This window comes from Callionymus lyra, chromosome 18 (genome assembly GCF_982586985.1).
Source record: "Callionymus lyra chromosome 18, fCalLyr1.hap1.1, whole genome shotgun sequence".
In the NCBI taxonomy this organism is placed as follows: Eukaryota; Metazoa; Chordata; class Actinopteri; order Syngnathiformes; family Callionymidae; genus Callionymus; species Callionymus lyra.
This window is the reverse complement of record NC_141835.1, coordinates 19,936,082-19,964,025: the sequence shown is the minus strand read 5'-3', so window position 1 is coordinate 19,964,025 and position 27,944 is coordinate 19,936,082. Positions and strand designations below refer to the sequence as shown.

Sequence of the window (27,944 nt, the reverse complement as noted above, 5' to 3'; positions counted from 1 at the left end):
TGTGCAGAGCCGAGCTCAGTCGGAAAGTAATTTGTTAAAGGACTGATAAGTGCGCTCATCAAATGTCTCATTCAATTATCAGGTTTGTGAAGCACATGAACCAGGAGGAGGAGCCGGACACACTTGTTCCACTGGAGATAAGGTGAAGTAGTTAGCTAATGTTTGCTGTTAAACTTTTCATTCCATTATTGTTCTCCTTCCATCTCAACCCAAGCTTGAACATTTATGCAGATTTGACTTGATAACTTTCAGCTTTTCTCATGAGGTCCGCCCCTGGTACTCCTTCCCATACTCAAAGTACCTCAATAAGAAGGTGGACTGTCTTTAATAAGTATTTCTCCGTCCATCAAGTTCTTTCATCAACCATTAATTTGTCTACATGATATTTTACCGTGGCTGATCATATGAACAGATGGAGAAAAACTGAATTTGAACTGAGCCATTAAATCATTAATTAAACTGATGTTTGTTGTAGCTTCAGTCTCTTTTACTGTGTCTATTTTTAGCATTAGCCATTAAAATCATAATTAAAAAAAGTTAAAAATTGTGACATGTTTCTGCATTCATTGTCTTACTATTTTGTATACTTGTTTAATTGCTTTGTTGTTTATTCCGGTTTTATGCTTTAAACTAGCACTTTATATATACTTGCTATACAATATATTTTATAAATATACTATATAAATAAAAAATACTTACTTACTTACTTATATACTATATATACTATATACAAGTACCAGTATTAAAATTGAATTTATTGATATTTATCCATCAACATGAGTCCAAATCTAGAAAATGTTCAGAAAAATCGTTGTGAATATTACTCAGGAAAAAAACAACAACTCATAAACAGCTATTGTATACACATATTGTGTTAACTGAACACAGATATGGTTCACATACATGTCAAGTTCAGATTATCACTTAGTAAATGATCATCATAAAACGTTCAGCAATGTTGTTAAAAAAATAGCTCACTTTCCTTTTTGAACTACTTGAACTACTTGAACTGTGTGTGCACAGAAAACAAAGGGTGGCGCTTTCCCTGGTGCTGAAACTTGGTTACGCCATTAATTTGTGTTTAGATTAATCTGTTAAATGTATCCATTTTATACATATTCAATGATAAATTGGTGCCATTATGAGCTTCACGACATCATCACAACCAGGATTCAGATAGAGTAAGATGTATATACTGTACATACTTACAACTTTTATTTATCTATAACCAACACAGTTACAGGAAGTTACCAGGAAAAAAGGAAAAATACTCATTTATTATCCTTTAAAAGTCCTATTCACTGCTACATGTTGGTGTGTAAAAGATTTTATGAAAATAGTTTAAAAAAGATGAAGTTAATTTGTCACCATTCCCTGCCTTATCTATCACCCACTGACCCACTTTATGTTTTTTAAGTTTCTCTGGACTATAAAATTGTCTCCATCGACCACCCGTCTGTCATTTGGTTCTGCCATTATCAATTCAGACTGTTCATCAACCCATTTATCCATCTCCCTGCTGACCTACTTTATCTTTTCTCCATCATGCCTGGCACTTCAGCACTCCCTGTGACGTTGAAACCACATTTTCAATATCCTTCTCAAGAGTTGGTGGAGAACAATCAGGCTGTTGCAGACAGTCTTGCTGAGGTCAATGGTTAGTTGAGGAGTTTGTCGGACACAGACTGATGGTGGGTTTTGTTCAGGCAGATGGCTGCAGACAGAAATAGAGGAACATGCACCTGGTCCTCCTCTGAAGGGTCCTCATGCTTTGTATAGACATGACATCACCAGAGTGGTCCTGAGACATGCCGAGTGTCATCAATCATTAAGATATGCTTGTAGAGTGCATTGACCTTCTGCTGCCAGTAAGTTCAAGCCTCGAGGCGACACAAAATCATTCTCCCAGTAGAAGGAAAATTATTAAATTCTTCAAACTGCAGACACCAGTGTCACTGAGGCAACAATTTTTTATTCCAGCTGTGGGAATACTAATTCAATATGTGGGAGTCTAACAAAAACACAATGAATAAACCCATAAAGTGTCATTTTTATTATTTAATATGGCTGAGATTATTGCATTAATGCGGATTACTCTGTTAAATAATAGATCTCATTTTAAACACAAGTAATCCATCTGTAATACAGAATGAAGACAAAAATTATAAATTCAGCTCAGTGCAGAGTGGGAGGGGGGACAGATTAATTTACTTTTAAAATAAAACAAGTCCAATTTGCAAAGTAAGCATGTTTCTTTGACAAAGGAACAGTTAAATGCTACTATTTATATACATATTTCAAGATTTAATGAAAAAAAGTGTTGTGCTGATTGACATTGGATTTTGTACACACTAACTGCAACACACAACCACATACACACACTTACAAATCTTGGTTCTGTTCAGGCAAAAGAAGGATAAATTATCTAATAATAATTGAATAGTTATTAATCTAGATTCATCAGAATTTACAGAAACATGTTTGACAACATTAACAACGTTAACAAGTGATACCATGTTCCACACAAGTGTGCTCTCTTTGCCTATACTCAATATCACAGTTGTATTTATATTCAGTCTGAACTTTGACTTTTATGTGGTGAGAGCTCTCCGTGACCTTCCTCCCACACTCATTATCAACGCACCATTACCTCCAGCATCAGAACAGCTCTCAGACAAAGTTATGTAAAAGCAGCATTCTTGTCATAATAACAGCCAGTGAGCGACTCTATAGTGAAGCTCGACCACTTTTCTTCAGCCATGAAAAACTCAATTAACTCATATGATCACATTCCTCCACCGTAGATCCAAATCCCTCCTCTTCCTTATCTGACTGACCTTCACTTCCTTCAGTGTGTTCTTCTGCTTTCTACTTTTCCTGCTCCACCTCAGCGCTCTAAATCCATAAACCTTTTGTGTTTTACTACCATTTGTTTTGAGTATTTGACGTATCACAATGTTTGGTTGTTTACAATTCTTTTTTCCTGTTCAGCATTCTATGTCTCAAAACATTTTGACAACCTGATTAACTCACTAAATAGGTTTTCAGTGTCAACTTATTCACAGAAGCTCCCAGTTACATTCTAGACATTTCCTCGTTGGAATTTGAGCTTTAAGGTTCTGATCAATCACAACTGAGGCTGCGTGGTCATTTGTCTACATGATGTTTTACTGTGGCTGATCATATGAACAGATGGAGAAACATTTAATTTGAACTGGGCCTTTAAACCATTAATTAAACTGATGTTTGTTGTGGCTTCAGTATATTTTACTGTTTCTATTCTTAGCATTAGCCATTAAAATCATAATAAAAAAAAAAGTAAAAAATTGTGACATGTTTCTACATTCATTGTCTTACTATTTTGTATACTTGTTGAATTGCTTTGTTGTTTACTTAATTGTTTAATCCGGTTTTATGCTTACAGTAAACTGAGGGCCTTTGAGAAACCATCACTTCAGACTCAAGTTATGATTTGGACTCATCGAGCAAACACTAATATATGATATCTAAATGAATCGTTAAAAAAATTAGAATTTTAATCCAGTGATTATGAAGCACCGGGCTTGGGTCACTTACTGGTACCAGCGTATTGATTAGAGAACAATTGAATAAATCAATAAATTGAGAGATGGCTGCACTGACAGTTTGATTGATTGATAGACAGAAGACAGGAAAGATGTACGAATGCTTCAATAAAGGCTTGAGTTTTTATTTAAAAGAAAGGTTTGATCGAATGATGAAAACTGTGATACAGGTCGATATTGAGTTCAGTGAATCACAGAAAAATCCAAATTGTGACGGATGAGGTCGTCCAACAGATCAATAGTTTTGATAAATGGCCAGACAGATTGACAGGGGCTTTGATTGATGGACAAGCACAAGGACAGAGAGACAGAACAGTAGATAGGAACTTGTCTCATCAGAAAAGAAAGTATGGATCAGATGAGCGACGAAAAACTACAACCGGGCAGTGACCAGAACTGTTACCACCAAAGTGCTGCTAAATCCCTTTGAGTGCTTCTTAATAAAAAGAGAAAACATCATTGTTGGATTGTTGATGGACTTTTTTCCTCCCGACAGTCATTTCCATCGGCAGAATGTGCCACACGAGGGGCATCTGCTTCTGTGCCTCCGATATTCTCGCTGCTTAATGAGCAGCCACGCTGAGCACCAAATACACTCTGTTAAATAAACACAGAAGAAAATAACCAACAAAATATTGCAACCAGTATTCCTTCATTCTGGTTCTTTTTCACCAAGCCTTCTACTCAGTCTCTCTGGGCGTCTGAGCTTTTATTACAAAGTCCAAACACCTGCAGATCTTGTTCTTTAGTCACTATAAAACTGCTGGTGACAGGCGAGAGAATAACGTCATTGTCCATGTCTTCTTGCTCAGCTCTTTATTCACCAAGACTCATGACTGGAGACACTTAATTCTTCCCTCACTCGTGAAGAAGATCACCTCAGCTTTGTCAAAAGATTGGGTCGAAAACAGTTGTGAACAGAATTTTTGTCCCATTCTCACTAATACCAGGTAATACCGACATATTCTTAAAACCTACTGTACTAACTGTGATAACAGTTCAGCAACAGCATCCCTAGAATATGGTCCAATTCCCTCCTACAAGTCCACAAAGATCATGCAATTGAACAAAGTGGGTTAAAGAAATATAAATTATTTTGGTGACCTACAAATATAGACTCTAGCAGTTTAAGGGATCAGCAGTAGAAAAGGAATTAATGAAAACATAATTTATTTGTTGGGATTAAGTTTTCAAAATAAAGTGTTGTTGAGTTGGTGTGTAAAATATAAACTTTTACACTCAATACTACTGAGGAGATTGGATGTAAAAAAGTTTAAATAATATATTTAAATTAACTCAATGTTTAAGTGAAAGGCGAGTCGCCTGTCTTCAAAGATCTCTAAGTGAAGGTTCAACAGTTCAGTGTAAGGAGTCGAACCTACTGTACTGTTCTGACCTGCTGGATGAAAATCTGTGCGTAAAGTCAAAGATTCTGCAGCAAAAAATAAAAAATAATCTTTAGAAAACTTGTCTTTGTGTCGACAGAAGCTTCAATCTAAAGTTGCCCTTCCATCAATTAGCAGTGAATAATGGATGTGTCGGGGAGTAGAGCAGGTGTGTCAAGGGGGAACGCTTGTGATCTTTGGAATCTTCATTATCAGCCGCTCGACCTCGACCCAGTTGTGTAAACGCAGCGCAGTGATCCGGATCGATCTGGTTTCAACGTGTCGGAGCAACAAGAGAGAGACGGCGAGGAGGTAAAACTGGCTCTTCTTTTAAAAATCAATCTCCAACGATCCACTGCTGCTCAGGTAGCACAGCAGGACAGTGATTAAACTACCATTTCTCTTCCCTCTTCTCCTCCATCTTGACTTTTTCAAAATGTACGACACATTTTCTCTACAGTAGGAAGCTCCATTCAGAGTTCAGATGAATGGATCTCTCAATGCAGAAGCTTTAGGTGGACCAGAAGACCCAAAAGCCTCAAGTAAAATGTTAGAAAGAAATTGAAAAAGAACTTGATAATAAAATGTTTTAAAGTGCAACATATTGCAGAGCTTGTTGGTCGCTACAATGTCAAAAGATATGTAATAAGGGATTTGTGTCAAACAAAAACCTTCGATACCAATACTATACCTTAACTTTGACACAAGTTCCTGATCAATCCTTTCTTTTACTCGCATTTTATAAAAGCAATTATTATGGGTTAGCTTCAGTCTAGTTTTTATCAGCATTATTTTCCAATAAATAATAATTAAATGTGACTATAATTGATGCCGGTTCTCATCTAGCTTTTGCATATGTTGTCAACGACAATATTTTGTCATCGTTGTCCAAAACTACTAAGTGTTTTTACTATATGGTCCGACCATGTTAATCAAGTTAAAACACATTGTGTATGTTTTTTGACTGTGAGAGGAAACTGGAGTGCCCCGAATAAACCCAAGCAACACAGGGAGAACATACAAACTCCACACCAACGATCAAGTCTGAATGACGTATTCACCCAGAATTCTGCATGAGAATAAACTGATGAACTTTCACAGTCGGTCCTGCGATCACTTCTATGCGAGGGGATCTGACCTTTTACCGAGAATGCAGTTACAAGTTAAAGGTCGACAGAATTCAGCAATATCAGCTCTCTGCTGCTTCTACAGCCAAACACGGTTGTGTAACTCTTGTGCAGCTGAGGAAGCTCATCGTCTCGGACGACTGAAGAAGATCCATGTCGGCAAAGGTCTGCTAAATTATACATATCACACAAACGAGCCGACGATTCGTCGGATCTTTGTTAAATAAGTGCCTTGTTTGGCTGATATGGCCTTCAATTCATATCCAGAGTAGAAACACCAGAGTGAAGAATAGTGGACCTGCTTTGTAAACACAATAACCATTACAATAATTCATTGATTCTGTAGACACATATTGATAATTGATATATTTGGTATCGTTCCCTCTTCGAAGGAGGTCAATGAGTGTTCATACTTTTAATGTTTTGTGTCATATTTTACTATGCTGTGATTATTAACTCAATTCTCTTTGCAGTTATTGAATTAAATCCTGCAGTTTATGAGGCTATGAGTGCTGTCCAGGGAGTCCCCTGCCTCTTGTAGCTGGGACAGGCTCTTAATAAAGCTACAAACACACCAGAACAAATTATTTTGATCACTGAGTTTGAACAAAGAAACATTCACTCCGGTGTTTTTTAATTCACAGACTCCTCGCTCTGACTCAGAAGTCACGCCATCTCATGGCCACGGAGCTCATCAGCCCATTATCTGCTGAACAAACACGGTCCCTAATCCTGCGTCGCCGACTGTGGGGCTCCCAGATCCTGGATGTGACAGAGGAGCACTGCAGCAGATATCCAGCAGTGTGGGGGGCTCACAGACAGACAGAAGAGATGATGGAAACACCAGATTGTTCAACTACTCTGCTCCCACAGCCCCATAAATAACCCTGCTAAGGCTGTAGCTCCATTCTAGTATGTGTTGGTTATGTTTGAGTATGGATGATATGAGAATGTATTAAATGAGGCCCTGTACTACCTCTATAAATATCCTTGAAAGTTGCAGTCCAAATAAGTGAACTTGTGTTTCTAAATAATAAGGCCTTGAAGTATCAAAACCAACAACAAGAGTTTATACTTTGTACCATTTTGCTTAAAACCCTTTAAATACCTCTTAAAAATCACTTGTAGAATGTACTTACTGTACTGACATTGTCCAACTATTTAAGGGGGCCCGTACCAAATAAGTACATGTTAACTGTGATTTTCTGATATTGTTTATTTAAAGTAAGTATGTAAGTAGTAATTATTTGTAAAGCGCCTTTCTAGATCAGGGTAACAAAGCAATACACTGTCAAAAATACATACAAATTTAAATAGTTTTGACTTGTTTTTAAGATGCCAGTTTTTGAAGCATGTGTTGGGAAAACTATGGAAATTTACATTTTTTAACGTATTTTTGAAATCCGATAAATAACAAGGTAAAAATGTGTCCTCTAAAAAAAAAAAAAATTAAAGGGCGACTAATGTGTTGATTTAAGTGTCTCTTAAGTTATTCTTCGACCTCTATTGTACTCATCAGTATGTGTCTGTTTGTACAAAACACTGTTTTTATTATTATTATTATTACTGTTAATATTTACATTAGGTGCTTAAGCTCCGCCCACTGAAAAGACGCTGTGTCAAAAATCCTTGAAGTCTCAATATCCTAGGGACGGATTGTATAAACAAAGAAGCATATGTTTTTCACTCCTTCAAGAGAAGCAAAGCCCATTATTACAAAGATAATGGTCTTTGTTTTCGTAACCTCTCGCCCGCTCTGATTTCAGACGGGGGAGAACTTTGTAAAGAAATAAATACAAAACATGGTCATGATGAGAGACTTACTGCATCTTGGAGAGGAAGACTTCAACATTTCGTTGAGTGAGTCAGTGGGAGTTGGGGTTTTACATTAGTTGCCCTGTAAAGAAATGACTAAATATTATAATAATAATTATAATAATGATAAAAGAAAACTGCTCTTAAGAAGTGTAGAAAAATATTACAGTCCACTCTAACAACAATATATATAATAAATATAATGATAATAATTAACTTAAAACGTGTAGAAGGGTCCACTCTTTCTTTGAAAGCATGTAACAGGAACAGAATGTAGACAATCAAGTAGCGGTTCAACGGAAAAAAACCAAGATGCAAACAGGGATGTTATGACATTAATTCAACTGAGCGACATTGAGATGTAAATCTCACAACAATGAGGAGCCATCTCCACCCGGTCCGTTCCTCTAAACGTCCGGCCGGGATGCTCGACTCAAGTTCTGTGAGCAGCTGACGTGTTGGGAGTTGTTGTTAAGTTGGATAAATGTGACAACAGAAGGTACACGCAATATTTTGAAATGCTGCACTCATACATGAAATGGCACGATCTCTGTTGACCAGAGGAGGGGCGTGTCCAATCGATAAATGGTATAATGGACAGTCGATAATTGAGATCAACCAGAAAGTTTCTACGATAAATAATCACAAAAGTTAAATTGCCTGGTCATACTTTATAGCCGTTTGAAATAAAAAATCTGCTTCCTCACAATGTTCTGGAGAACTTTTACCCTCCTTTAAAGAGTCTCCATTATAGTTTATTAACATTCTTGCCCTAAAAAAATGGGGTTTAACGGCAAAGTGTGTGAAGAAAGGCTTCAAAATATGGCAAAACTTGAAAGAATAAAACTAGGGATAATAAACTCGATGAAAAGGACTTCTTTATGATGATAAATGGACACTTATAGAAGCAACTCTCTTGTTCTTTCACGGGCTTTAGTGTGTAAGTACGAGTATCAGGTGCACATTTCACTTTTTATAGGATTGCAAAAATCAGGACAAACGATGCACATGTGGAAGATAACAGCCCGACTCTAATGAGATCACTCAAGAGCTGGACTTACATCGGAGTGCCGGATGATGGGAAACCAAGTATATAACATCAATAAATATGGAAATGGAAGAGATTTGCTTGCATGTCGTGATGGGAACCGAGCAAACACCTGAGGTCCAAGTCTGGAGAGAGGCGGCTGCTTTTGTTTCTGCACCAGCACCTTTCCATACATCTTGTTGATGAAATGCTCCGACTGTCTACGCAGTATTTTACCAGCTATATTTTCTAACAGTGTACAACTGGAACATTGTAGTGTTTAGTTGTGCAGAAGAAAATAAATGTCCCTCGGCTACGCAGAGAAAAAGTGATTTCAGTTCGACTCCTCGATAGAAAGTCACAGAAGTGGTTAAAATAAGAAATGCTTTTGTCTCTACCTTCTGTTGAGGGAAAGTCTGTGATTTGTTTCTCTGAAAATGTGTTTCTGAAAGTGTTTGACTGCACTAAACTGAGGGATTGTTGATGACACAATGCAAAATGAATATCTTTAGACAAATTGTCCGTAAAAGATTTGCTTGTGATACTAAATATATAGGGTTAACATTAAGGTTTCCTTTTTAATATAGAAATCATCATTTGTGTCTGCACTTTTGCATACCGATTAAAATAACTGAAACCCATGCAGGAGTCAAGGTCTCAAATAGATAAGTTTTCACACAGTATTTTTGCAACACGGACCGGTTTAATGTAGGCATTATATTCATGGATCGACCCTTATATAACCGGACCGGTACTGGTCCCTGGACGGGGGGTTGGGGAGCACTGGTAGATTAGCTAGCCAGTACTAGCTGCTTTTAGGTAAATGTGTCCACCTCATAAAAAGGTTGTATATGTTTACTTTTATTTGTTTTTTTATTTATTTAATCAAATTTAGACATCTTATGACGGGAAAAAATTGAAATAAATCGGTGCGTCAATGGAGTCAATCTAGTCAAAAGTGACGCCCGCTCGAGATGGAAGGATGAATAAAGAAGATAGACGTTTGCACATTACTACGAAGTGACTGGGAGCCTCTAAAGTTCAGGCAAAAATAGAAAAAGCTACAGTGTCGTTCAGAGGACTCCCTGGTAGACACTTGACAGGAAGAGCTTTAATGAATCAATCACGGTCCTTTGTGAGTCAGTATCTATTTGTTTTTTCCTTCAGAACACAGGGAACGCTTTCTACCAGTGAAGTGTGTTTAAAGCTTCCCTATCTCAGTTCCAACTGAGAGAATCCTTAATAGCTCCACAATGACAGATTCTCACTTCAGCGGGGAGGTATTTTTAGGGCTCATCGACACGGTGTAAATAATTCACCACATCGGTTCAGCTGAACTTATGTGAGGCTGTATCTGTGACAAAAAGCTGGCAGGGTATAAACAACTATCGGCTATAGAGAGTGTTTGTGTAGCGTGCCGGGCATTCCCAACAAGACTATCAATGTTGCATGTTGGTAGTGGTTTTATTAAGACATCAGAAGTGAACAGATTGTTGTTACTGGCCGTTGTCGTCAAACAAAGGCTGGTTATGAGCTCTGTGATGAATGTTAGCCGAGCAGGAGAGCAAGAGTCTTGTTTGAGCACGTGTTCCTGGGTCCACCGGGCTTTTTCATTATTTACAAGAGCATGCAAAGGCTGCTGCCACCATCACTGGAATCATATGCAGCAAACTGGAACGCAAGACAGTTGAGACGACCGCTGGGAGGCCATTTTCTTTTGCTTATACTTAAGGAATAAAATATTAATGTCTCAAAACAACAAGGTTGAGGCGGGAACAAACTGGCTTTCCTTTCTGAAACTGCGCAACCAATTTGATCCTTTTCTTGAGGACAACGACAAGGGCAATGCTTGTTGTCAAATCTTCATAAAAACAGTTACTACCCTCTGAATAAGAAAGAGAGAGAGAGAGAGAGAGAGAAAGAGAGATGTAGCCACAAGACTAATAATTTATCTATTTAGTCAAAGGTCAACTAATGTGAATCTTACGCACACGTATCAAATGTTAAAGTCTTCCTCTCCAAGATGCAGTTAGTCCATCATCATGACGATGTTTTGAACTTATACTCTATATAGTTCTCAGTCACAAATCTCGGTCGAACGAGAGGTTTACGAGAGCAGGGTCCATTATGACATATAATGGTCTTCACTCCTCATTCAGCCAGCTGTAATCTCGCACCGTTTTGTTTATGCAACGATTCCCTTGGAGGTGGAGACTTCTTAGATAAAAAAAAAACAAAAAACCTTAATGCTTGGTCGAATGAAGGCAGAGTGGGTGTGGCTATGGTAAACAAGATGTAATCTCAAGAGAAACAAAGAGTTTTCAACGGGTGAGGCTTAAGAATATGCTCTCACGTAAATATAGCAATTAAAAGAGAGTTTTGTACAAACAGACACATACTGATGAGTACAATAGAGGTCCAAGATCTAGTTGAGACACACTTAAGACCACACTATAGTTGCACTTTAAGGCTTTGCTTAACTGAAACTAAACACCAGTTAAATTATATATTTAAATAATAGAGACTTGTGGGCATAAAACACTAATCTCATCTTTGTTGGCAAATTAAAAAGACCGCTTAAAAATAAAAAAAATTGTTACATCCCTGTTTTCAGAGGTGGAAATGAATTATGCTGAATCTCTGTACTTTTATTTGAACCAGTCGAGTGTGTCCTGATTGAGGCAGACCACAGATGGTTCATTTAAAACCTCAGCGTTGTAAATACTCACCTTCCAGGAGAGCTGAAGTGGCTCAAATGTGCCGTGTGGAGCTGCCCTCCGCTCATCCAGCCGATGTCCCACATCGTTAACGAACCCGTCCGCTATCAAAGCACGTCCGTGTGAAGGCGTGTCGAGTTGCATGAAGACATTTTCAAGTTGTGATGTGAACATCTGAGACGTGTGTAGACAACCAGTAAAGAGAGGAAGCAATCGAAGTCAGGCAGGCCCCCAAGTCGGTCAGGCCTTGTTATCCACGTGTGGAGAAGAAGAAGAAATCAATGTTCTCCTGTTCCAGCTCTGCACACCGCTCCAGTAACACAAGACATGGCGCCGGCCCTGACATTTAACCAGCTCCTCATATCAACCATCCTCTGTGCCACGTGTCAACATGAGCAGGTCCTGGTTCTTGAGGTTACATGCGTGAAATCCATTTGTCACTGGACTCCAGCCCCCCCTGTATAATCCTTTTATTGTAATTACAACCTCAGAGAACTGCTCGGAATGGAAAGAAGTGTTGAGACCAGAATAAAAGCTGATGAAGAGAGTGAGAGACTCATGATGAACTTGTGGAACAGGCGTGACCGAGTTTAGGAATAGAAACTAATTCAAACCTTCTGAGGTGGTTGAACGGATCATTCTAAATGCTCCCATAGAAGAAGTTCAAAGCCTTTTCAAGAAGAAAAAAAAATGGCGAAAAGTGTTTACTGGCAGAAACAAGAGTAACACACTGTAATAGTGAGTGTCTTTGTCAGTCACACAAGAGGCAAATATCTAAAGAATAGATGGAAGGAGAACAAGAGCTGCAGCCGGACTGAGTGAATGATAATGATCTATTTCCCTCTGTGGTCTTTCATTCTTCCTTTTATCCTGTTTCGTATTCAGTAGTGTTCAGAGACAAATTAGAGGATCGCCTTCACCAAGAAGAGTCTGTCTAGACCACATCATTTCATAGGAATTAGTTCAACGTCGTTGCCTGGCAACCACATGAAGACAGGGCCGATGTTTTGGCCACGGCATTGATCTCCTTCGTCAGATTAACAACGTCCTCTTTCGAACTGAGCCGCCACAACACAAATCCAGCCACTGTGTCACAACAGTCTCCGTACAGATCTGGGAAGGGTAGGCGTGTTTGAATCAGTTGGATTTCCCTCGTACTTATGTTGTGTATTATCCTGTCAAAAAATGACACCTGAGCTTCACAAGAGACAGAACATTGACATCTACTTGTGGCGTCTACACACGCTCATAGAACCGTGGTCCGTTCTGTCGACTTGAAGCCAGTCTGAAAGAGTAGGCTCAGGCCTCCTCCAAGCAGCTCATTTATACCATCCTGCAATAATTACCGTTTCCTACTAGACTGAAAGACAGACTTTTCTTGGGCAAGGTGTATGACAAGAATAGTTGATTTTCAAGTGAACATTCATTGCAGTGATAGTTCACCGAAAGTTCAATAATTTTCTAGGGGAAGCTCATTCTCAAAGACACGAGCCAAGCAGAGTAATTGAGAGGGAAATATCATAGTTATGAACAGAGACTTGGCTCAAAGTTATCAAAAAAAAAACCTTGGAGGTGTTTCAACACTTAATAGATTGAAATTCCTCTCATAATGACATCTTGAATGTTAGAAAAAGTCGACCAAGTATATCAGGAGAAGAACCAGCAGGAGAACCTGTCACATATCTGCTTATGAAAGCCACATGACCACAGCCCTGGGCCGCAAAGCCGCTTCTTATCCGAGCTGAACTGACACAATGTTGGTCAGCAGCAATTCTATTATCAATCTTGTTTAGCTGATAGGATTTAAACACGTCTGTCAGCAGCGTGTGAAATAACAGATGGAGTGTGGGAACTCTGGCGAGGGTCAGTGGCAGTGAGTGTTCGCACCATCAATAAAACACTGTCAAATTGTGGTTTTCTGTCTGAGCAGGACATAAAAATAAATAAATGCTAGATAACTTGTCGAAACACTTTACCAACAGTTTTCTGATGCCGAGTTCACATTGGTACACTGCCAGTTTGTTGTCTAAAGATGTTGTGTCATAAAAAATCCATTTAAGATGTAACTTCATCTCCCATTTATTTTAACAGTATGAAAGACTGACAACATTGAGAGCATAAAAAGAAACTCTCTTATAAAGTCTTTGAGTGGAAAAACAACTACATAGACCATGACAAGCATCTCAGGAGTATTAACTTTGCTGCTGTTTCTGTTTTAAAGGCAAATAATGGAGTTATTTTCCCAGGCCGTAATGGGGATTCACTGCTTTATATATAATAGATGACTATCATAAGACACCGAAATAAGTCTAATTACATGGCCTTTGTGTGTTCTACCAATCCCCCTGCGTTTGTATTCTTTTTTTTTTTTTTTACATTAATCTTCATCCTAACCTTGTTTAAGACAAACAAAAACTATTGGTTGCTTGTCAAAAGACAAGAAGAAAAAAAGACCGCAAGTCCCTCTTCAGCATCAGTCTGGATCTCTGTCTGGAAATTCATCTCTTGACCTTCAGTTTCTTTACTTAGTTACTTCTCACCTAACATGAAAATTGCGGTAATTTTAAAGGAAATAAAAGCAGCCTTTCTTCTCCAATTTCACCAGTCGTCCTCCATACTTACAGCTCAGGCAGAGAACTTTTATAAACAGCCAGTGGCAATAACTTGCACCTTATGATCGTATAAACTAAGCGAGGCTCTTTAGTCTAAGCCCGGGAGGTAGCAAGCTCCTGCTCCTGTCCCCGACACTGCATTACGGCGCCGGACTTAACTGCCTACCATAGGGAGCTGCTCAGATGTACTGCTGCATCATTGAAATTCCACGAGTGTCCCAGAACAGCACGGACAGCAGCATCACTCGGACATTAACACCTCCATCATGTGACCTCGTTATAACTCCGGCCACACAAATAGGAGGATTCCAAAAGCAGGACCCAGAGGGACCGTTTGAATTTCTACGAGGAAAAAAAAAAGTGAACAGGCTCATTACACAGTTGGTTGGTCAGGACTGGCACACGGACCGATCAGGGATGAGACGACCGGAGCCAGGATAGAAGTGGCCAGTAAATCATGTGAAACCGAACCCAGGACACCCAACTCTGCTCCTCCACTTGTAGAGCTACAACTCAATGAAACATGTTTAAACCCCATTAATCAATTCACTTCCTAGTTGTTTCTATACATATGTTAGCATAATCATTATGACCCCTCCTATTGATCAAACCATGACCCTACAACTAGGTAGAAAATTAATCTTTACAGGGTTAAATGGACAAGAAAATACTTGAGAGTTACTACAGCAAATTGTAACTTTGGTACGTAACAGGGACTGCAACTGATCTGCTGATTACCTTGAAAGGCTAACGTTCAAATGACCTTCTATTCCAGCAATGTAAGCCAGTACCTACACTCACCTGCATACGATCAAGTCCACATTTCAACTATTGAATATCATTGTACATTTAGTTGCAAAGCAAGTTTTGTGTAAATGTAATTTCACCAACTCTGTAACCAGTGTTGTTAACTAGTTCAAAGTTCAGTTCACCAATTTCAAAATGAACTAGTTCAGTTCATAGTTCATTATTCAAATTTTTGGAAGGTTCACCTCGCCAAGAATTAACTAGATCCCAGTTACTTTATATAACCAAATGTGCTGAGCTTTGATTACTTGGACATCAAATGGAGAACCGCAAATAAAAATTTGCATCAGATTTTATATCATATTGAATAAAGCAAAAGTACATAGAGTGCATTCTCGGTTCTGACGTGAAAAATTTCTTTTTTGAAGTTGAAGGACAAGACTTCAAATTAATTCATGTTTTTTTCCATCCTCTTCAACCATGTCATTAAACTTGTTAAAATGATTATAGAAAGAATCCTTGATACGTTGTCGAGTGGGTCGACATCATGCTGATGTAGCCTCAACGTTCTATGCTTTGTTTTGACGACACCCTTAACAACTTTAGACAGATGACGATACACAGAATGTAAATGGGAATCTCAAAACTAAAGCTGTTGATGGCCACATTTGACCCACGAGCTAACCAGCTCCATCTGAACTGAACCTTTTAGTCCCCCCTTGAATAATGGATTGACTTCAATGTGTACAAGCTAAATAGCAAATCAAAGGCCACAACAGAACCAAACGACTATAGGCGGCTTTCTTGGTGACGTAACTATACAATTCCCATGTATGGTCGATGGATGTTGAAATTCACCTCTGAGAACGTCCTCCAAAATTAGCGGGCGTAAGCCGACACACACCACAAGCGAATGAAAAATGGCTGCAGCTAAAATAAGCTCAGCCGTGGATGGCGGCGGAACACTGGATGTCACTTTCCTTTGTTTTGCGAGGGCTAAGACTTCGTCATCCAGACAGCTATTGTTGCGCCGAGCTGAGACACAATTTTCTCAAGCTGAAGAATGGAGCAATACTTTCTGGGAAAACATATCTCACAAAAGAAAAGAATTATCGGGACAAAGCGGGGCTCGGGGAGGGTCCGGCGGAACATTGTACGGAGATTATCGACTGGCGTACAAAGGCACATTTAATTGCGAATAAATCAATACAATCAGTGGTGAGACACTCCGCGGAAACAAAAGAAAAACAATAAGAAACACAAAACTTCTGTGCAGAACTTTGCAGGAAAAATTCAATCCCCTCTCGGTTTCATTCATTATCAGCATGACATTTCTTCTTCATTGATCCGGGGCCAGCAATTTCTAACTGGACACTCCTTTCTTTGTCCCAGACCTGAGTCTCTGCGGAAGAACAGTATCATTACAACTCAGAGAAAACGGAAGTCATCGATCAACACAACCTTTCTCCCTCATACAGCTTTGTGCAGGTTGTAATAATGATAAAAATAAAACTTTATATTGGAGCTTTTTGAACACCGTTTGCAAAAAGAAAATATCCCCCCCCCCCACCCTCTCTGGTCCTCTACCAGAGACTTGGGAGTTTGAGTGTCCTTTACAGTGTCTTGGCTGTACCTAAAAGTGCACTCTTCAGGAGAGAGATGTCTGATGCATCTACTTCTCTTGTATTGGTCACTGCTCTGAGAGCTCCAATGACCAACAGCATTTTTGTTGTCCTCAGAGTCCCTCGTACTTTTCCAGTTTTTTGAGTCACTTTTTCTTCATGTTGCTGTCGCACAAGATCTGCAAGAACTGCTCGATAACATGGAACAGGAAGTAGCAGTAAGGGTTTGACCATTCGACAGATTGGGAATGCATTTGAAAATCAGCCCTGAGGAAATTTGTTGATGTATGTAAACAAACGTGTGGACCACGGCCCGTCATGCGGCCCATGAGATTACCTTGCGGTCATCCATTTGATGTTCAAGTCATTAAAGATCATCACATCAAATGCTATAATTTACACAGCTTTGATTGTATGCTTAAAATATGTCCATTGACGTTAAAAACAAAGAAAACACACTGGTCTTCGCTCTACTCTTCCGCCTGCAAGATGATCTCATTGGCATAGAAATGTCACTTCAGCTTTTCATCCTCATTCATATATTTTGATATATTTTACGAAATCTTGCGTCCCTGAATGACCCACACAAGACGATAACTACCCCTAGAGTCCGCCCCCAACATGCAGGTTTGTGTATTTGTACAATTTAGAATGGACTTGACTGTTGCTTGAAGTCAGAACTCCAGCACCTCTCTTTCATTCCACTTCACAAGAGCAACAAATTGAAGCTTTATCGCCACGGTCGACAACCAAAGGGTGACCTGCTGTGCGATTATTTGGGCTCCACGCTGCAGGCTGGGTGGCTCTTGTTCCCCTACACGTTCTGACCACCAGAGAGAAGAACACAGCCATGTTGTTTTCCTCCCTCTGGAGATGTGTAGAATTTTAACTTCCGCACACCATCGCGGCTCAAGTGAGGCGAGACAGCAGTCGTAACATTTTATTTTGGTTGTTGAGTCAAACCTGCTTCTTTGTTTTCACAGGCACTCAGTGACAACAGCCGCATCGGTTTGTGACTCATCGCGGCTGCGTTTGGCAGCCGATCCTCAGACGCTCATGCCAGCAGTCAATTATTGGTAATTACGGCACAATTACTCCACTTCATTTAACCACGATGATCAGAAGCCATTAGGCGGAGAGATAGGTCAGAGACACTCGCAGTTATTATGTCAGCAGTCATCTTAATTGGGTAAAGCAGTGATTTCAAGAACCCTATCAAGAAAGACCACTCGAAAACACTCGTCGGCACAGACAGAGGTTTTATTGACACCAATGCTGAGAACGAAGAAGGAGAAAAATACGATCATAAAAACATGTTCAACATTTGGAGGTAGAGTTTCCACCTGTCCATTGAAATACAAACTTGTATTTCTAACCAATTTTCCCGGTGCTCTTGAATGCATCATGTGTCTTCTCATGTATTGTCCTTTTTTTTAGAACTTTGTCAAATGGTATTTAAATAAATTGCTTTTTTAATGTTCCATATTTCAGATTATAGTCATTAGTTTTACTGCTTTGATTTCTAGACGTCGAAAACATTTAGTTTTGAAAATCCTTCAATGACATCAGTGAGGCTGAGAAATATCTGGGGTTTTTTTTACTCGTACCTAAATAATCGTATAGTGGATCAACACCGAAGTACATATACATTTGGGAATCACATTTATATCCTTTTATGTGTGTATATCATCATCAATGTTTTTATTTTCTCGTTTTACTTTTAAACAGTTCATGAAGGTTTCTATCACATTATATGTATATAGAAATATAAAAAATAAATCAACACACCCCTGCTATATTTATAAAATCTATCATGCAAAAGTAAACTAACAACGAAACTCCACTTTATTTTCATGACGAACTAATAGTAAACACAAACATGATGAGTCTCTTAAACAAACAAGAAACAAGGAGGAAATTGTAGTATCCCTCAAGTATCCTTAAAAAAATGACTTCTCTTATTCACGTTTCCGTGTAAATTAATGAAAAATTACATTCTTATCTCACTTGAACATGCACGAATGCATAAATGAATTCATTTTTAATGAATTAATTACGGAAATACAATGTTAATTGTTGTGGAGTACTAACATGGGGATTTGTAGACTAAGTCAAAAGGAGGTGGAGGAGAAACTGGGAAGAGGAATGAAGGTCAAATAAGTGAAGGAACAATAGAAGAGGCGGGGTGGCTGAGTTTGTTTTTGTCATTTCAAATATAAAACAGCCATGTCAGCACTCACTGCCGGTCCTTTCAAAGAGAAACTTGCTGCTTGAATGTATCATTTGTTGGACAAACACTACAAATAACTCCAACATTCACAAGACAAGAGTGAGATATCCACATCACAAATTGAATTTTCGGCCAAGATGGTTAAAATATGATGATTTTTAAGGTCTACATTGAATTTTTAGGAGATTTTGTTGGATAGTACTGTAGTTATCATCATATAGAAGATATCTGAGGAAGTATTTGATCGTAAATTGGGATAATTATTGATGAACAGCAACACAAACCTGTCATCACCTGTAACATACAAGTCACAGCTAAAATTAAACTTGAAATGCTCCTGAACCTATTAACAAAATAGATATGGTACAAAATAATGATTAGTAAAAATAATGAATAACACACGTGCATTTTAAACAGCAAAGACGGTGATAACATAGGAATACAAGTCAGATGGAATTTTAAGCTGATGCTCAGCTCTTTATTTCAGTAAGTCATTTGATTGGGTAAATATTAGCGTGAGAAATGTCAATTGCGGTGTGTGGTTTGAGAATGGCTTGAATTGCGTTATTGTCACACTCGGAGTGAAGCTTGGCAGCCTTGCATTACATGAAGCCCCCTCATCCCCTCATCAAATCACACCTGGAAGTCTGCCAGAGGATTTCATCGAGAAGCACAGGAATATCTGCGGCTCCTCAAATTAGCTGTTATGATCAGTTTAACTGGCGACGTTGTCGCCGGAAGACTATCAGGACGAGCCCGCTGGTGTTTAGCTGTTAGCCAATTACCTCAATGAGCTCTGCAGCAGATGTTGGTCCGAGCACCCGCGGTGAAAACGGGAAAACCCTGAGGCCGTTTTGAAAGCGAACTGTTGTTCACAGTTCTGTGTATGGAAGGTCAAACTTAAGTTCAGGATCCCTTATGGACAGCTCACCAGGCCTCACACGTCTACTGGCAATTCAGTGACTATTTAAACCAATTGTGGGAGGAAATTAGAGTGTTCAGATGACAATGTGAATTAAAAATGTTGCCAAGATTCTTGTTTTTTATTCAAACGATCTAGAAACCAACATGTTCTAAATCAGAAGACAGAAACGACTGCCTCAATCCAAAAAATAAAAACATTTTTTCACCGCAAATGTCAGGATTACATTCGAGGGCAAGCATTAAGAAAAGTAAATCCAGTGCATGAAACAAATATTTCCCCATAATGCTGAATCAGCAAGAGCTCTGGACTGGTTGCAACGAGATGCTTGTAAATTTGCATCTATGGATATCTGATTGTATGTTGACGATGATGTTCTGTACGTGTGCGTCTTCTAGAGACTCTGTGCCAATGAGGATTTTTTTTACTCATTTTCACTAGTCATTTCAGAGAAATATATTTTTCCTTTTTCTAAGGGAAACAACTTTTAGGCTGTAATAATACATAGAATATTTGTTGTCCTCTCTGTGCCGCCGGGTAAAAAAACGTCTAACGGACCAGTAACCGTCACCGATTTATGACGTCGGCATTAGCCTGACTGTGTTGGTGTAATTGCATATCTGAGCTGAAGAAGATTATAACGTGGTACCAGCAGAAGCCCGTCATTAGCAAGAACTTCCTTGCACTGTTCCCGTCCCGGCGGTGGTGACTCACTGCATTTCGCCTTGTGTTTCTCTGCTCACCATTTCTTTATTTTGCTCAGAGGGCTCGGAAAGATAAGCTCCCGCAGCCCCTTTCTAAATTACAGCTTCTTCATGGCAGCGACATCGCCAGCCGAGCCTGAATGTTATCGCTCGGCGGCAGCACGGCGAGCTCTTCATTTCGGAGCTCCGGTGCAGCGCGGTTCCGCCGGCAACCTCGCGGCCTCGCAGCACGCGAGCGGGTACTGGAAGTCAGCCTGAATGTAAGATTAATAAGGAAAGTGTAATTTGTGTTTGACATGGTTTTGGAAGATAACATGGATAATAGCCACGGGATGGCGCATCAGAAAAAGCTCATTATAAATATTTAAAAAAAAGGAAAAGTCTTCAGCACTCGTAAATTGAACACAAATGTAACTTTGAAGCAAAAACAAGCAAATGATTTGATAATCTGAAAGTTCAGATCTTAACACAGCAACTGAGGTCAGTATTCGTCACCTGATGAAACACAATACAATAACAGCAAAGAACTTTGTACTTAAACTAGTTTAAAAATTCTTCTGATGATGAGATCCTTTGTTTGAATTGGTTGTCGACCCTGAAACGGTTGCGCTGTGACATTTTGAGGTTCAAACTGTTCCTTTTTCTTGGATAACTATTTAAAAGATTCAAAGGTTTGTTTGTTATTGATGAATGTGATGAAGGACCTTCATGACGACAGATCCTGTTCATCATTGTCATCCTGTATTAAACTGATAGTTAGCAATATGTTCATTTCCAAAAAAGTAATTTCCCCAAGAAATAAATTCAGTTATATCTATATATTTAACTATCTAGTCACATTATTGTTGGTCATTTTGTTATTAGCTGTGGCTAGCACGCTACTGTTGTTCTTTCAATTTCTAATTATTTAATGTCTATTATTTCTATTTCCATTATCCATTGTTATTTATGGTAATACAAAAAAATTTAACGCCTTTTAATCCTTGGTGTAGAAAATAGTATTGCACATCTTCCTGGGTATCAATACCGAGGTTTGCAATCACATGAAATATTCTATAAATACTTTCCATTATCTCACACTTGTTGGACCTGATTAAAATCAGGATCAGAAGCATTTAAACACAGACAGATGTGTCAGATAAACACACATTACTGGTCATAATTAAGTGATATTTCAAGATAAAGAACTGAACACATGCAAGAGTCTCAACATAATGTAAAGTGGTTATTAAATCACATTTATGAACTTCACGTTTCTCTCACCACATCCAGAATCAGTTGCTAGAGTGACATTCAAAGACTTTGATGTGTGCGCTTGTTAAAAATATTGTCAATATGTTTCGCTTGATTCATGCAGCTCGACAAATGTATCAAGTTGAGATCAGGAAAGTGTCTTCAAATAATCAATCAAAGTTGAAATAAGAGGATGTTGGTTTACAAATTTATATAAATTTGTCTGAGAGTGAGTAAAATACTAATCCAAGATCTGCTTCACGATCTACTCCAGAAAAAGTGGGAAAATAATTACGTTTGGATTCTGTTTAAGCCACTTCATCTTCAACAGTTGAAAACATTGAAATAACGAAAATGTAAATTCTGATCAAGGAAGTCAATTGAGCACGAAAGAATCTGTAGTGAGGAGATTCGTATTTCCAGTTGAGCATGAGCTCTACTCGTGGGTCTTCTTTTATGTGTTGATCTTGCTGAGCTTTGATAATAATCTCAGTTTTCGAGTACACAATCCTGCAGCAGCCCGACCGTCAGCACGTGTGTGTTGTTGTGTAGATATTTTATTTTTTAACAAGCAGCCCTGAGAGTGCTCTCACCGAACACAGGAGCAAATTGCAGCGACAGCACGCGGTGATTAAACGCACACGTTTCTCCGGGACCGTCGCACACGCCTGAAGTCGAGACAACAATAACGGTCAAAGTTCACTTCCTGGAGTCTCGTTTTGTGTTGCATAGACAGCTTTATTTCTTCAACAACTTTCTCTGGAGACCCACAACTGAAGCGAATGACATACACACAGTGACAGAATTAGTGTGTCTGATTTTGTTTCGAGTGAGAGTATATTAATTGGAACAGGTGCGAGTTTTGGTGTGTGTGTTTGTGTGTCTGTGTGTTGAACATATGCTTACGTGTGTGCGTTTATGCATCTAGGCACGTGTGCGTTTGTGTGTTTATTTATGTTTTTTGGTACATGTTTATTTTATTGTGTATGCAGACGTGCAACTGTAAATATTTGTGTTTACATGCATGCAGCTTTGCTAGTGTGTGTGTGCTTGTAGTTAAGTGTGTGCCTGGGCATGCATCTTAGCAAAAGTGTGTTTTTCTGTACGAGGGCATGTATCTTAACATGTGTGTGTGTTTTTTAGTCCATGTACAGACATGAATTTAAGCATATTTGTGCGTTTTCAGGTTGTGTGGTTGACTGAAAACGTGTCTTTGCATCTATGCATATTACAGTGTTTTTAGTGTGTCTGTCTTTTAGTGTGTGTGCAACTGTGCATCTGCACAGTTGCAGATGCATGAATCTATGTTTTGTGTGATTTAGTGTGTGTATAGAAATGCATAAAAGCATATGTGTGTTTTCGCATATGTATGTATCTGAGTAAATGCTTGTGTTTTTGTGAGTTTTAGTGCATGTGCAGACATGATTATGTGTGTGTTCCTGTGTGTAGGGGTGTGTGTGTGTGTATGTGTGCATGCATCTATGCAAACGTCTGTGTTCACCTTTTATAAGTGTGTGTGCAAAAATTGTGTCTGTTTCGGGGGGGTTGTGTCGTTTTAGTGCTTGTGTGTGCATGCATCTATGCATACTTCAGCATACACACGCACACACTTTTTTGTGCTTGCATCTGTTTTTTGGTTTGTGCGCAGGCATGATTTTGTACATATACTGTATATATGCTTGTGTGTGTCTGTTTGAGTACAGTAGTTGCATTAACTATTGTAATGTTTGTGTGTGGGTGATAAGGTTGTGTGAGTGTGCATTTCAGTGTAGGTGATGTAAACAAAGAGACACGCATTGTAACTAATGAACAAACATGTCGGCGAGACAGACGGTTAAACCCTGCAGAGCCGCGGCGGCTCATAGCCGAGTGGGCTGCAACCGCTGACTGTGATAAATGACCCTGACGTTTAGCGACGGTGCCTGCTAGATTCAAAAGTGCAACATCAACATCAGCGTGGGAAAACAAGGACAAGCCGAATGTTTTCAAATGTGAAAAAATAAAACCATCAGCTGTTTGCAATGAGTCGTCGTTCCGATTTTTACTCATTTTTAATACACGTTTACGTGGATGACATGCAGCACGGGGAGTGGATATAATGCATTGTAGCAGCAGACTAAACGTGTTGTGCAACGCAGCAGCAGTCAACTCCTATTCTGGTCTAATTTATGCATTTCCTCACACGCGCCGAGGCGCTTTTACTGACAGTCGAGTCTTCACAACCACTTTCACCCACATGCTGTCCTGAGGGGAAGAGGCCCACGGAGCCCAGGCAGGAGTCATTAAGGTGCCGGTTGACACCTCAACGGCGTTAGCACGTTCACCTAGAAACAACAACTTTCTAACAATCTCCCGACTGCCTTCTGCGCACGTCCGTCTGCTCCCCGAGGTGAGCGTGGCCTACTTCTCCATGCATCTTCAGCATCCATCTGCCGGAGCCGTAAATTGCACTCGCCCGCGATTGCAGGTTATCTCATCCGTCAAAGCAGCCCTATCAATTTCACACAGCCGTCTTGACAGAAGGCATTAACCCTCCGGCGTCGTGCCGGCGTCGGGCGTCGGCAGACAATAACTCTGAGTGATATCAACATATCAGATGAGGATTGTTGACGCATCTGCTGTGACTGTGAGCAATGGGAAACAAAGGAAGGTTGACGATTCTTTCCGAATAAGAATAATCGCACACTTCTGTTGATTGTGTGCGGCAACTCAGGGCAACGATGGGACGAAACAGGAAGTTTCTGTTCACAACTTTCATGTGAGGTGTTGTCCCTGTGATTCCACAACTCTGGTTTCCACCCACAGCCCACAATCATAAATAGAGTTTTTGGCAATTAGTCATGAGCAAGTTTGAGTCAATTAGTGATGTGTATTGGCAAGAAGTTTGTGATACGATATCCTTCGAAGAAGTAGTACTGTAGTAGTTGTAGTATTGTCAAGTACTTTACTCTGGTGTTGTAGAATTTGAAAGCAACGTGACTTTTGAAAAGGTCCCGCCTGCTCTATTTGTTTTGAAACCACAATTTTCCCAAACACCAGCTTTAAAAGCTAAATGTATCTTCTTGTCCTCAGTCATTGCCAGGATCTTAGGGGATTTAATTGCCCATTTAGCTGCTAAAGTGGTAATGAGTGCTATCTCGATGTTCAATTGCAACACCAAAATGGTCTAATTGTTGTTGTTTTTTCTTTGCAAAAACAGCAACTGATTTTTACTATAAATACTGAACACTTGGTAATGGTTACATGTTGTATAAGAGAGTATTTCTGAATTTTTCTTTTTAATAAATGTATTTCTTTTAAATATTCTATATACTTAAATTTTTGGTATCAAAGATGGTATGGTGTTTTGAATACTTCAGTATCGAGTATTTCCACAACCCTAATGACTACATCGCCAATGTTAAATCAGCACCTAGGGTTTCCCTTGTCCTGCACCCCAAGTAGCTGGGACAGGTTACAGTCCACCATTACAATTAACACAATTCAAATTTATCTTGATATATTAAAATACTAATTGTAATTTTCTATCAAATATAGTAAACCTAAGAGTACTTTTTTTGAAAGAATTGAAGCTAAGAATGGCTGAAATTAAACAATATTCATGCCAATCATCAGTGGTATAATATATACTATTAAAAAAACGATAAAAATGTTGAAAACCTTTGATTATTATTCAATGGTGTCTAAATGACCAATTTGATTTTACTAACTCGCGACGTGGAAGAACCAATCTGAAAAATCTAACAGTTACTCTCAGGGCACCAAACTCAGTCCCTGCCAGCTGGTCCTCTTCGTGAAATGAAACTAGTTAGCCAAATCTTGTTTCGTTTTCTTTTCCATCGTCAATTTTCCACTCCTTCTTTTTTCTTGTCGCCACAATATTATGTTGGCTCTCGGTTTTTCACAAGCATTATGTGCTGAAGTGGCGTTTGGCTTGTCCTGAACCCATTTTTCTCACGAGGTGGGCCCGTTTATATCAAGAGATGGACAAAACAAATACAAAACATTGACACATCGACACTAAAGGTTCATGAACTTGACCAATTCACTAAACAAGTGGGAAGAGTGACACACAAGTGTGACGGCTGAAGAACAAAGAGCCCTAGGTTAAATTTTGTAATAACATCTGCTGAGGAGCTCATTTGTTCAGACATTTTACGATGAAGCTTCCAGGAATCTTTTTCTTTTAATTATCAACGGACAAAAATATTCTCCTTAGAGACGTTCTGGAGTTCCATCTGGATCCTGAAATATTTTGAAGAATCATCACTAGTGATGGGCTGATGAAGCTTCATGGAGCAGTGTTATGTATTTAGAGGTCAGTAGGTGGCGCCATCATTTCGTTAGAACAATGGTTTGAAACAAAGGAAAATAGTGCAGAGACCGCCATCTAGTGGGCTCTGACAATAATGACACTGCTTCATGAAGCTCCATCAGACCATCACCAGGTGGGGGAGTGAGCCACAGTGCTTGCTCTGATACTCGCTTGCGCTTACTGTGTGTTGCGCAACAAAGAGCAGGGTTTAGTTGATAAAGTTTTGTTTAATAGTATCTAATCATATTGATAATTAAGTGTATGAATTACTGCAAAATAATAATAATTTCAGGTTAAAAAAAATGATGTCATTGAGCAGCTTGGTGGTGGTCTAGGTAGAATGTGCAGAGGTGGTGATAAGATGTATATTACGTTTGAGCATCGAGACAAAAAAAACTTTCTAATTTTAATTTGAAGGGCAAATAATGTAGAAACCCAACTTTCCTGATTTGCTCTTATGTTTCAAATGAAAGTCTTCCTCTCCAATATGCAGTAAGTAACACCATGACCATGTTCTAAGGTTACTACTTTAAAATCTCAGCAAACAACAAGTTACAACAGAAGAGCCCATTATGACGTAATAACGGCTTCACTCCTCCTCAAGCCAGCTGTAATCACGCCCCGCTTTGTTTATACAACAAGTCCCTTGGAGGTGGAGACTTCTGGGATTGGTGGCAAAACCTTGCTGTTTCACCATTCGCAGCAGAGTGGGCGTAGTTATGATGAACAAGATTTAATCTCCCGAAAAATGTTTCAGTGGGTGTGGCTTGAACATATTTCTAACATACTGACACATACTGATGAGTACAATGGCCCTAGATACATTTATGAGACAATCAAATCAACACATAAATGGCCCTTTACCGGTGGATTGTCACTTCTAGTCACCTCCTGGGATCTTGTGTGGCCCCTGAGCCTCACTTTAAATGTCAACACATCGTTCAATAAAAGACATTTTAAGAGTGACAGTTAAACAACTGTTCTTCTCACGTGACTCAGCACCAGAGACACTTATATTTCGACACCGCACTGGACACATCATGGACCCCATCAGCGGCTTCCATGATGATGAGGGGCCAGTGTCCCCCCAGCAGCGAGCTTGACATGTGACCGGGGGCAGCAGAAAGAAAGTGCTCTAATCACAAGGGGACGATTGAGAGAGTGGGCTAATCTCCCACCTTCTCACACACACACACACACACACACAGCGGATTAATATGCAGTGAGCAGCTTTTCCCGATGCTCTTCCAACATACAAACACATGAGGGATGATTCAACACGAACACACAAAAAATAAAAAGTCACAAATCCTTACCTCAGACGCATCCCATCGTGTGCGGCTCCGCTCGGACGAATGTTCACCGGGATTCTTGCCGCTCCCTCCTCGATCATCGTCCTCAATCCAGACTTGGCCAAACCTCCATACCGCGGTTCTTCCCCCCCCCCACACCACTTCACACCGACACGGATGTTTCCAACGGATGTTCGGGGGAAAACCTGTCTGGAGTCAAGCTGCGACCGCGAGCGTCACTGCGCATTTGTAGTTCCTTTTTTCAAATCTGCTCCTCGCTGACGCTCGTTCTGGAAAAGTCACCATAAATCCTCCAAAAGAAAACGAGCGAGTAAATCCAAAGTTTCTAGAGTTATTTTGCGACGGATCCGACAAGGAGCGGTTGTTTTTTTTTTTGGAGAGGTGCGACCCCCTCGGTGCGCGCGGTGTGAAGACTGCAGGAGCAGCGCGCGCACACACACACACACACACACACACAGAGAGAGAGAGGGATGAAGTGTCCGCCGGACTGAGAGAGAGAACACACGAGACTTGCGCAGACGATTACGCGTAAAGAGCCACTTTGGCGACGACAGTGTCTGCAGGAGATTAAGAAACGTCCTCCGGATTAGC

At 39.6% G+C, this 27,944-nt stretch overlaps 1 protein-coding gene across 1 annotated transcript in view; it reads right to left on the bottom strand.

The window, feature by feature from the left end:
- The window catches only part of LOC148060894 (leucine-rich repeat and fibronectin type-III domain-containing protein 2), a 95,959-nt gene extending 68,249 nt beyond the window's left edge, over window positions 1–27,710 (bottom strand). The window contains exon 1 of the mRNA XM_087779245.1: window positions 27,357–27,710. The gene's annotated coding sequence lies outside the window, so the exon portion shown is untranslated. The remainder of the gene's footprint in view (window positions 1–27,356) is intronic.
- Window positions 27,711–27,944: the final 234 nt, after the last annotated feature.